The sequence below is a fragment of the Nomascus leucogenys genome, chromosome 5 (genome assembly GCF_006542625.1).
Source record: "Nomascus leucogenys isolate Asia chromosome 5, Asia_NLE_v1, whole genome shotgun sequence".
Taxonomy (NCBI): domain Eukaryota; kingdom Metazoa; phylum Chordata; class Mammalia; order Primates; family Hylobatidae; genus Nomascus; species Nomascus leucogenys.
In genome coordinates, this window is record NC_044385.1 from 71187347 (window position 1) to 71199911 (window position 12565).

The 12565-nt window shown below is 45.1% G+C and overlaps 1 non-coding gene across 1 annotated transcript; it reads right to left on the reverse strand.

Moving 5' to 3' along the window:
- Positions 1-1168: 1168 nt before the first annotated feature.
- On the reverse strand, positions 1169-1240 carry TRNAE-UUC. Its single transcript has one exon. It is a non-coding gene; the product is annotated as a tRNA-Glu (tRNA).
- Between the last annotated feature and the right edge of the window lie 11325 nt (positions 1241-12565).

Sequence of the window (12565 nt, forward strand, 5' to 3'; positions counted from 1 at the left end):
GCACTTTGGGAGGCCGAGGCGGGTGGATCACGAGGTCAGGAGATCGAGACCATCCTGGCTAACACGGTGAAACCCTGTCTCCGCTAAAAAATACAAGAAATTAGCCGGGCGTGGTGGCGGGCGCCTGTAGTCCCAGCTACTCGGGAGGCTGAGGCAGGAGAATGGCGTGAACCCTGGAGGGGGAGCTTGCAGTGAGCCGAGATCGCGCCACTGCACTGCAACCTGTGCGACAGAGCAAGACTCCGTCTCAAAATATATATATAGTCTTTATTTTAGTCTTTAAATATAGTCTTCATTTTAGATAATCTCATCTAATAACAAAGGGATGCATTTATTTGCATAACAATTGGAAATTGTCACACGTCAATACTAAGACTTCTAATCTAGCATATCACAAATTCTTACAGTTTTTTTAAAACACAATGTGTCAAATAAATATATCAAGAGGAAAATGTGTTGGTTTTGTTTTGTTTTGTTTTGTTTTGTTTTGTTTTATTCTGTTTTGTTTTGTTTTGTTTTGCCATCGGCTGGAGCCTCAGTATTTGTTATAACCTAATTTTCTTCCCCACCTTCCAAACTGGTTTAGTTAGCTCTCTGCATCACAAACACAACAGATTGTACATTGAACTACCCTGCCTTTAATAATATGTATTTTCTAGAAATCTTGTTGTCCTAGAATGACTTTAGGTAACTTAAAAACCCTGCAATGCCTCCCTCCCTCTCCCAGCATCCTCCTCTCTAACAACAACAAAAAACCTTATAATGTTCTAAAATTGCATCTTTCCTTTTTCTTTCAAAAAAGAGCACTCTTTTGGTCATTTGCTCATCTTCGCAGTACAAAGAGAAAATACTGGAGAAAAACCAGCGAGTGTATTTCGGCTCGAGACCGCTTGGTTCCCCGCTTTCCTTCACCTCAGACCTAATCTCTTATTTCAAAAGCTGACTTCACTCTTTTGCCAGATACGTCCCTTCCGCCGCCGGCCGCAGGTGGCTGGGGTCTAAGTACGCTTGACCCTCACAAACCCGCTCCAGGGGTAGCTCCTTGGTTCCCTTCAGCCCCTATGCGTCCCGCATGCTTTGAAACGGAATTACAGTTTTGGCTAAAAACATGCCTTTTCCGAGTTAGGAAAAATCTAAATTGACTAAATGCCAGTCTAAAATCTTGGCGTTCCCACACCGGGAGTCGAACCCGGGCCGCCTGGGTGAAAACCAGGAATCCTAACCGCTAGACCATGTGGGAGACGACGAAAGCAAGGCCAAGCCTAGACAAATTGAGTCTTCTCGGTCGGCTTCCGCCCGCTCCATCGCGTTCATCCGTAGACGTCAAACCTGCTCCTGCGCCTGCGTGGAGTCTGCAGCCGTTTAAATTATTCAGGTTCGCATTCTACTGTTTCTCTCCTTGCAGGCGCCCTTGAATCTTTCTTCAATCTACACTCGCGTCTTTCGTAATCTCATCCAGTCTCCTGGTGCTAGGTACCATGTCGACACCAATGTAGACACTAGACTGGATGAGTCATTGTTCACAATTCCTCACAAAAGCTCCCGCAAAGTCCAAAAGAACTGGGGTTTGAACGTTAGAGGCTGGTGAAGAAGCGAGGACCGCGGGGCGTCATAACACCGCGCAGTGGAGGCCACGCTGCACTGGCCGGTGTCCGCCGACAGGGTGTGTGCCACAGACACGCAGTGCCTTGCCCGAATTCTGCTCCCCTCAGCGCTGGTCCAGGCTGGCCACAGGCACCACCCCGTCCCTGAAAGTGGATCTTTTCCTCTGAAAAAACAGGAATGAGGACTGCCCGGAAGCCTGGAACATTCCAGGTTCTGATGACCCAGCGGCTAAAGGCAGGATTTGTGTCACCGAAAGCAGCCAGTGGCGGTCTGTAAATGTAGCTTAGAAAAGTGGAGAAAGTCTCTTACTGCAGGCGTTCATGATAGATGGAAACTCCGTGTGGTTTCCAAGGCCCTTCTCGATTTGAAGCATTTCAAGGGAGCGGTTGATGCCTTAGCAGTCTGCTGTTTGAATTAGGGAAGTGCAGAGTCCGCCATTGGGGATAGCCGGCAGAGGGGAGCTGTGGCTCTGGTGTCCTCAGTGGCTTAAGCTACACATAAGTTGTGTTTACTAGCAGAAACTGTGTTAATGGAAGTCTGGAGACAAATTGTGGAAGTTTCAAAGAGTTCAACTAGCAGAGGACACTTTGAAGCCCATTTAAAAGCTAAGATCACTCCTCACTCCCCCAACTGCCGCAGGGACTTAGAAGGTCCTCCTTCTCCCTCTGAGGCTAAGGTTCATCTGTGACATTCATCTTCAACAGAGGAGGGGCGAGAATAGACTGGAAATAGAAATTGTTCTGCCTTGCACTCATTACCACGATGAAGCTCCCCAACAGGGAATGAATGTAACCCAACATAATTAAAAGTGAATATGGGCTGGCTGCGGTGGCTCACGCCTGTAGTCCCAACACTTTGAGAGGCTGAGAAGAGTTGCTCATATCTGAGGTCAGGAGTTCGAGACCAGCCTGGTCAATATGGTGAAGCCCCCATCTCTATTAAAAATGCAAAAATTAGCCGGGCGTGGTGGTGCACGCCTGTAATCTCAGCTACTTGGGAGGCCGAGGCAGGGAGAATTGCTTGAACTGGGGAGGTGGAGGTTGTAGTGAGCTGAGGTCATACCACTGTACTCCAGCCTGGGCAACAGAGTAAGACTCTGTCTAAAAAAAAGAAAAAAGAAAAAAAAAATGGGAATGTGGCTCTGAAAAAAAACAGAAGCATTGACAGCAAACCTACTCTGTGTATCAGACACATTCAGATGTGTTTATTTAATCCTCATAGTGTACCTATGAGGTAGGTCTTACCCACATTTTAGTTGGTTCTTCCTGTGCTATCTTTGAACAGAGTACAGAGTTTCTTAATCAGACAGCTGCTTTCCTTTTGAGGTGTTTGCTTTGGAACACCAAAGAAAACTCTCCAAAACAAACGCCCTCAACTACGGAATACCTGACATCTGTGGTTCTCAATTTGAGGGCTCAGATTTCATAAATACTTTTCAGTTTTATATTTCCCTTTGATGATAATTCTTTTTAAAAAAGACATCTTACTGGTTTTCAAGATCTAATTTCTCACAGTAACCCATCCATTGGACGGGCACCATCCTTAGGATGTAACCAAAATGTGAATTTACTTTTGGTTTCTCACGATCCCTAAACTGAAATTTGTTCCATTTTTCTCTTTACCAGTGGATGAAAACTCACGCAGTAGCAGAAAGCCCTATGGTCACTTTATTTTTATTGTTTATTTTGAGACAGGGTCTCACTCAGTGACCCAGGCTGGAGTGCAGTGGCTTGATCTCATCTTACTGCAGCCTTGACTTCCCAAGCTCAAGTGATCCTCCCATCTCAGCCTCCCAAGTAGCTGGGACTGCTGGTGGCACTCACCACCAAGCCCAGCTAATTCTTGTCTTTTTTGTAGAGATGGGGCTCCACCACGTTGCCAAGGCTGGTATCGAACTCCTGGGCTCAGAAGGCCCACTTTAGCCTCCCAAAGTGCTGGGAGCCTGTGGCCACTTTAAGTAATAAAACACAATCCAGCACAATACACTGTTTAACAGCTCAGTCCTCATTCTCAAATAGTTCGCCCCAGCCCAACTTGGGCATGATTTCCAGCTCGAAGTGGTGGTTTGCTGGAGCAGGCTCCTACTGCCTCACAGGAGCCCATGGTGGGCTTCTCTTCCTAACTCTGTGTTCAGTGACATCGCATTGGTAGCCTGAGATGGCCACACTGGGAGTATTTACCCCATGGAAACAGGTAAATGCTACAAGGCAGGGCTTTTTCCTTGAAAAGCCAGTGTGCTGGTCAAAAAATAGCGATGTGCTGGTTAAATGTCACACCAGGTGTGATCCACTGCTTTCTTTCTTTGGCCTTCTGCCTTTCGAGGCTCTGGGGTCCTCCAACATAGGAGTGTGGGGTGGGGAAGGAAAAGGGGCACAGGGCCAGGTGTGGTGGCTCACGCCTGTAATCCAAGCACTTTGGGAGGCCGAGGCGGGTGGATCACCCGAGATCAGCAGTTCAAGACCAGCCTGGCCAACATGGTGAAACGCTGTCTCTACTAAAAATACAAAATTTATCCAGGCACAGTGGCAGGTGCCTGTAATCCCAGCTACTTGGGAGGCTGAGGCAGGATAATTGAACTGGGGAGGCGGAGGTTGCAGTGAGCCGAGATCGTGCCACTGCACTCCAGCCTGGGCAACAGAGTAAGACCTTGTCTAAAAAAAAAAGTGGGGGTGGGGCTCAGAAGTTCCTATTCAACTGGCATTGTCCAATGTCAGCTTCCAGCTCTCTGGGCCTAAACTTGTTTTAGGGCTGACTCCTTTTCTCAGTGGTACTCCGTGGGTTTCTCAAAGGCTTCCCTGGGCCTCTTGGACAGGGCCTCACAGAAGGGGATAGCAGTGTTTGCCCAGTGTAGGCCTCAGATCACTGGTATTAGGATCGTCAGTGGCTTTGTTCACCTGCAGATTCCCAGCCCCACCCACCCAGGACTTACAAATGAGAATCTGAATTTTCACAAGGACTTCCCCTCCAAATGATTCTGATGCCAGTAGAGTTTGAGAAACACTGAACCACACGACAATAAATCCCCTTCAGTCGCTAAAAGCCCATGATCCCTGAAGCACAGTTTCTATCATTTCCTGTTCCTGCTCAAAAGCATGGAAAAATGGCATCTCGTTGCTTGTTGAGTAAAATCTAAATTCTCTGGGCAAGCTTTCCAGGCTCTCCATAATCCAGCCCTGACATAGCCTGCTAATACTATCCCGCCGCGGCCCTCTTCAGAGGGGCCACATTCCAGATCACCCCACCTGCTCTGTCCTTCCCATTCCTTTGTTCCACCTTGCTCCCACCTGCTCTGTCTTTCCCGTCGCTTTGTTCCACCTTGCTCCACACCACCCTCCCACTCTTCTTTCCAAGCCCGACCTCAATCCCAAGGCCAGCTCAGCCTTTGAAGTCACCTCAGGTCCTCTTGTTCACAAGGCACTCCCTCCCGCTTCCTCTGAATCCCAAAGCACAGACCTTTAAAAAATGGTGATATAATCTTACGTCTTGCCACCCTTATTATTTCAGTTATTTAATGGGAAAGTCCATGAATAAAAATCAGATTTTGTAATCCCCCTGGGAACCCAGTCCTGCACTCAATCATTCTGTCACATAGTCCTTCCTTTTATCTAACTTAAATACTTCCTGCTGTACTTCTATATGAAAGCTGCCACCTTTTAACCACCAGCAGGAACAAAATGTTTCTGGGAGGAGGAAAAAAAAACATGAATTTTTGAAGTTTGGCCAGACCAGTAAGTGAGCTGCATTTCTTTAGTTCCACACACACACAAAAAAGCCTTCTTGTTGACACAAGAAACAGTTATTCCTGTTCCCATGCATCTAGGTCTGATTTTCACTGGGCAACTGTCCCATTTTATCCACCATTTGATACGGGAAAAAAGCCCCAAACACATTGTACTTGCCAGGCATCTCCATTAGCCAAAGCAATCTGGGGTGTGATTCAGGCTTGTGTTTGCCAGTCATTTAGGAGTTAGAATGGTTTCCACTTTAGTAGGCCCAGGAGTCATCCTTTATAAGGCCATCACAAATAAGCGCCAATTAAATTCCACTCTCCCAAGAACAGCTCTGGCCAGCACAAACTCAGCCTATGGCATAAGGTTAACCTCAAAGCTCTCTTGAGTAACAGCACCTGCCCCTGCTGACCAGTGTGAATTAATCTTCATGGCCTAACACTAGGTTCAGTTTCTAAAATAGGGTTTGATCTCAGGAGGCCACTGGAATGACAGAGCTTCCTCGAGGGCTTGTTTAGATCATAGAATTCTGCCCCTTCCCTCTGTGCCAAATCTAGCAACTCCTACTTGTTCTATGACTCAGGACAAACATCCTTGAACTCTCAGTGCTGGGTGAGGTGCTCATTCTGGATTATCATTAGGCTGGATGGAGTTCCCTGTTTCCCTCCCTGTGGTAGACAGTAAGCTCCCTCATGGCAGAGTCTAGGTCTTACTCTGTTGTATTCCCAGCTTCCAGCACAGTACTTGGCACACATAATGACTTAATGAATCAGCATTTTAATATAGTAACAATTCTCACAGTGGCGCAATGAGATAGGTACCAATAGTCTTCCCATTTTACAAATTAGAAAACAGAAACATAGGAGATTAAGTAAGTTACAGAAGCAGGATTCAAATTCAGGCATTTCATCCGGGCATAATTAATTAATCTTTTTTTAATATATATTTTGTTTAATGTGAGACTTCCTGCACCAACTTAATGAGTCTCTTATAATATCTTGGTTTCTTTGGGGATCCTCCTATAAAAGTAACTTTTTCCCTTAAATCAGCGTATAACAAGAGAGGACTATTCCTCAGCTAGGTGAAAGTATCTCCACAGCATCTTTCTTTACACATCATCAGCACTCAGTGCATGTTTGCATGATTGATCGCTTGCTTCATTCATTCATCCAATAATGAATCAATCCATCTCAGAGAAATAGTCTGGGTTTCTACCTAGCACCTAAGTGGCAAAGCAAACTAATTGAGAGTCTCAGAAGGCCATAATTTTAATATTTAAGTAACAACAACATAGAACAAGAAACTACATCCCTGTCTCCTAATATCGCTGGCACACACTCTCTTTCTTCCCCCACCTTCCCTTCACCTAATCTGATAGCACAAGGCAGGAAGAGCTTTACCAGCCCATCATCATACTCACCCTCATTAGTGTGCTCCTACCAGGGCTCGACCTGGGATGACACGTGCTTTTCTTGTTTTTCTTCAAGAACGCACTTAGGAATTGTGAGTCCAAGCACTTCATGGCCTGGCATCTGGAAAACTTGCCCACCATTGTAGTTTCTTGTTCCATGTTGCAGTTGCTCAAATATTGAAATTATGGCCCGCTGAGACCCTCAGTTAATTTGCTTTGCTCCTTAGGTGCTAGGTAGAAATCAAGTTGGACCTTGTATTGGAGGTTAAAGGTATTTCTGGTTCATTTCTGGACTTCTCAGCAGTAGTTCAGAGTGGAGTGAGCTTTCTAAACTCAGTTTCTTCTTTCCTCGTGAGATGATCTATCTCAATAATCTTCAATAGGTCCATGGCCAGGGATTATGCCAAGTTTAATGTTCATCATGACACCCGATATATATTTGACAGTGGTTGATATAAAAACAATAGCTATGACATATAGGATTCACTATGTGCCAGATAATTCTAAACACTTTAATAATTAACAATTTAATTCTCACACTGACCTAATGAGATAGGTACCAATATTATTCCCATTTTACAGATTAGAAAACTGAAACATAAGGAGGTTAAGTAACTTGCCCAAAGTCTGACAACTTATAAATAGTAGATGCGGGATTCAAACCCAGTCATTTCATCTCTGGAGTCTTAATGTATCTTCATATACCTTAATAAATCTACCCCTACTATTATAAGCATATTGCATAAAACAGGGCACTGTCATAAATAATCATAATGATAATGCCTTCAGCAACAATGGCAGCACACATTCTGAAGCCTGATGGCATCTTCAAAGGAGAATGAGGAAGAGGTTATGGGCTCTTCTTAAACCAATAAAAATAAACATTTTGTGATCTAAGACTTCATAGATGCTAACATTGGAACGGAGAAGATGTCTGTCCCTGGTCCCTTCTTCCCTCCTCATCTATCCATTTTCAGAAATATCACCTCATTTATGGCTGTTCAAAAATAAACTGATGTTTCTCTCTCTCAACCCAGTCTAGAGATAGAAATCTCATCATTTCCTCCTGCAACCTCTGCTCAGAAAGAGCTTCACTATTGTTCACTGATTGGTTAATTGATTGATTCATGCAATCAACAAACCAGGCTGGAAGATTCATGAGGCATAAAACATCCTATCCCTCTAAAGCTGCAACCTTCTTGGCATCTACACATGGGCAATTAATGAGGACCTCAGGACTCATATAGCTAAAGCTGAGCTCCTGAGAGTCCATCCCCAACCCCACTCCCCAACCAGCTCCCTCTGCATCTTCTCCATCCCAGTTAATAGCAGCTTTATTCTCCCTGTTCCTCCAAGCCAGAACCCTGGAATCACCCTTGATTCCACTCTCTCTCAGCCTACCTCCAACCCCTCAGAAAATCCTATTGGCTCCATCATGAAAATAGACCCAGAATTGGATCCCTTCTCCCATTCCCCGGTCTGAGCCACCATCCTCTCTCACCTGGGTTAGACTGTGCACCACCTTCCCACCTCTGCAGCCTGTTCTCAACAAGGCAAGCAGAAGGAATCTTAAATCAGCTCATGCCACTTTTCAAAATCCTCCAGTGGCTTTCCATCTCACTCAGAATAAAAACCAAAATCCTGACTATAATCTACAAGGTCCTGCGTGACAACCACCCCACCCATTCATTCTCCTCCCTCCCCATGCACCGAGGCTCCGCTTGCCATTCTTCTAATCCTCTAGATACGTCCTCACCTCAAGGCCTTTGCACCTGTGTGGGGAGGAAAGCGCTTTCCAGCCACCTGCATGGCTTGCTCCCTCACCTTCCCCAGGTCCTTTACAAATTGTCTTCTCAGTGAGATCTTCTCTGTTTACCCTATCTGAAGCTTCAGCAAATGTCCTGCAGTTTTCCTGCTTTTCACTTTCTCACTAGCGTATACTGATATTTGACATACTGTGTGTGTGCTACATTTATCTTGCTTGTTGTCTGTCTTTTCTACCATGGCACAAACATTTTTGCTGTTTCGTCCACTACTATATCCCCTGCCTGGAACAAAACTTGAAATTTAGTAGACATTCAATAAATATTTGTTGAACAAATGAATGAATGAGGACAGTAACACAGATGACAGCATTCAAGGTTATGCTGAGCGATAATGACCACCATGAGAATTAAGAAGCATTAATTCTTAATTCTCTCCATAAGAATTAAGATCACTTCTGGTGAGGGCAGTCACAGAAATGTCAAAAAGAAGGTAGGACTCTAGGTGGTGGACAGAACCTAGCATGAGGGATGTAACATGAGCATAACTCAGAAGCAGATTTGGAGAGGGGCCGTTCATTAGAACATGTAGTTAATTTCCGAGCAGTTGATAGACAGTTCCCTACCATGAGAAACTGTTGAACAATAATATCTTTCTTTGGAGTTCTTCTGAGGATAATAATTTTATAAAGGGGACTGGGATGTACTACTGAGTACAGATTAAGTCAGCTGCTGATAACTGGCGCAAGAGGACCTGAATCTCCTCTTAGCAATCCTTTAAAATTAAAAGGCTATTCAGACTACATCAGAACAGCACTGTCTTCCATTTCCTGTTCTGTTAAAGCTCAGAGTCTTTCCACTCTACCTACAAGTAAACGTTTAATAAACAGCATTTCCTAGTGATCCTGCAAACACCCATCTGCATTGCTGTTAATCTTTTCCCCTATTTCCCTGGACAAAACGTTGAGCAATGAACAGTGCTTGTCAAAGTAGAAGCAGAAATGCAAGAGAGAAGCTATGCAGCAGATGAATCAGAACCACCAGCAGCAATATTCCTATGGAAATAAACAAAGACAACTAAATGAGAGAAGTTAAAAGTGGTTTATTCAGAACTTGCCATAGCAAGGGAGCCAGCCACCATCGCTTGTGTTTTGGTGAGACTCCAAGGCAGGCAGAGGAGCTGGAATGCTTTAAAGTGAGAAACAGGGAAGGTTTCAGGTGTGCCCTGATTGGAGGCTGTCTGCATGGGGGCAGGCTAACTAGAACAGGAACATCTTATGGGATTGGTTAGTGGGGGCATATCTGGCTTTCTCTGGTTGGTCCTAAATTAAGAGTAAGAACAAAAATTAGAGGCTGGGCACGGTGGCTCACGCCCTGTAATCCCAGCACTTTGGGAGGCCGAGGCGAGCAGATCATTTGAGGCCAGGAGTTCAAAACCAGCTTGGCCAACATGACGAAACCCCATCTCTACTAAAAATTTAAATAGCTGGGAGCAGTGGCGCATGCCTATACATCCAGCTACTCAGGAGGCTGAGGCACAAGAATCGCTTGAACATGGGAGGCGTAGGCTGCAGTGAGCCGAGATTGTGCCGCTGCACTCCAGCCTGGACGACAGAGCAAGATCCTATATCAGGCCGGGCGCGGTGGCTCACGCCTGTAATCCCAGCACTTTAGGAGGCTGAGGCGGGAGGATTAACTGAGGTCGGGTGTTTGAGACCAGTCTGACCAATATGGTGAAACCCCGTCTCTACTAAAAATACAAAAATTAGCCTGGCTGTGGTGGTGCGTGCCTGTAGTCCCAGCTATTCAGGAGGCTGAGGCAGGAGAATCGCTTGAACCCGGGAGGCAGAGGTTGCAGTGAACTGAGATCACGCCACTGCACTCCAGCCTGAGTGACGGAGGGAGACCTTGTCTCAAAAAAAAGACCCTATTTCAAAAAATTTAAGGAGCTGTAAGTTATTAATCAAGTCCTGGGGCTTCTTATTACAGAAGCTACTGTTTCGCTTCCCGGATTGTTCTAGAGATAGCAGCGTGACTTCCTCCAAGTCTGACTTACAGCAGGCTGGTTTCCTGGGCTGTTTATTATGGAGACGGGGCTGTTTCCTGGGCAGGTTGCTGCAGGTTGCGGGCCAGAGCTCCATTTTTACATGTGGTCCAGCCATTGCCCATCTGTGTACACAGTCTCTAATTTCCAAGAGGGTCAGCAGTCTCCCTGCAGCTTCAAAACTCCTCTGCATGACAAGATATAATCCAGCGTCCCCTCACTTCTTCCTTCCACTTACCAGTCCGCGCCCCTCTCCTAAGGCCCAACAATGCTTAATCTTCCCTTCGTTTTTTCCTCACTGTAGCATCTCTCCTACCTCACCTGTTTGAGCAAGATATCTCTTTTATATTTAAAATCCTTTTGAAAATCACCTTCAGCCGGGTGCAGTGGTTCACGCCTGTAATCCCAGCACTTTGGGAGGCCGAGGTGGGCGGATCACCTGAGGTCTGCAGTTTGAGACCAGCCTGGCTAACATGGTGAAATCCCATCTCTACCAAAAACACAAAATTGGTCGGGTGTGGTGGCGGGCGCCTGTAATCCCAGCTACAAGGGAGGCTGAGGCAGGAGAATCGCTTGAACCCTGGGAGGCGGAGGTTGCAGTAAGCCAGATCACGCCACTGCACTCCAGCCTGGGCGACAGAGCAAGACTCTATCTCAAAAAAAAGAAAGAAGGAAAGAAAATCACCTTCATGCAGTCTCCGATACCAGCCCCCTCCCAAAAAACTCCGGTTCCCCTTTTCTTTCTAGAGTGTTTATGGGTCCATTATTTATTTACAGGTACACATACTTATCACGGGGTATTAACATAAGTAACAGTGGCTATGTTTGTTTCCCAAGACTGCTCAGAGCCTGGGATAGTGCCAGAGGTGTGCTTAGTAAATGGTTCTGAAGGATAAAAGACAGAGCTACGCCTTGGAAAAACCGAGAGCAATGCCAGTCAACCAGACAGAAGAGTTTCACATCATCTGCTTGACCCTGGGTGATAGCTTTTCTCCTCAGACCTTCTTTTATTTTAAATTCAGAAACACACCAGAGGCATTTCAGAACTGTGTGCATCCTCTACATTTGGAAAAACAGTTTCCCAGCTCTGTTTGAGGAGTGGTAAAATTATATATAACACCCGATATTATATGCATATAAATATTAAATAACATTTAATGGTTATCATAGGTGAGAATTTAATTAAATCAGTATCTGGATCTGTAAATGAAATCCAGGTACTGATTTAATTAAATTTTCACCTATGATAGCTATTAAACTGAAGCCACATGGCAATAACAAGAATGAAATCAGCCTTCCACATTTACAATCATAACTACAAAATAAATTGAGTAAGTATAATAAAGACGAACATAACAGCATCGCAATATGACAATGCCCTTTACCTAGATTCAGATTGGCTCCTGAAACACCTTGGATCATCCACCAGGAAAGCCTGATGTGGCCTGAGCTTCTGTCCAATACTCAGTACCAGCACTATAATAAGTTCTATTCAACTAAAATAAATATATGGCCGGGCATGGTGGCTCACGTCTGTAATCCCAGCACTTTGGGAGGCCAAGGCAGGTAGATCACCTGAGTTCAGGAATTCAAGACCAGCCTGGCCAACATGGCAAAACCCCACCTCTACTAAAAATACAAAAATTAGCCAGGCATGGTGGCGCATGCCTGTAATCCCAGCTACTGGGGAGGCTGAGGCAGGAGTATCGCCTGAACCCAGGAAGTGGAGGTTGCAGTGAGCCGAGATGGTGCCACTGCACTCCAGCCTGGGTGACAAGAGTGAAACTCTATCTCAAAAAGTAAAAAAAATTTTAAAAAAGTAAAATAAATAAATTTTTAAACCATCCATTATAAAGCTTTCAAATACATACATGGTCAAAATCAGTTCACAGGTATTTTAAAACTGCAACAATACATGCACTACTGCTCTTTTTTAAGATATCCACCCAGTTTATCTGGGTTCAAATTCTAGATTCCAAAAGAAGGGTCAGGAGGGTCATCATGTGTAAACACC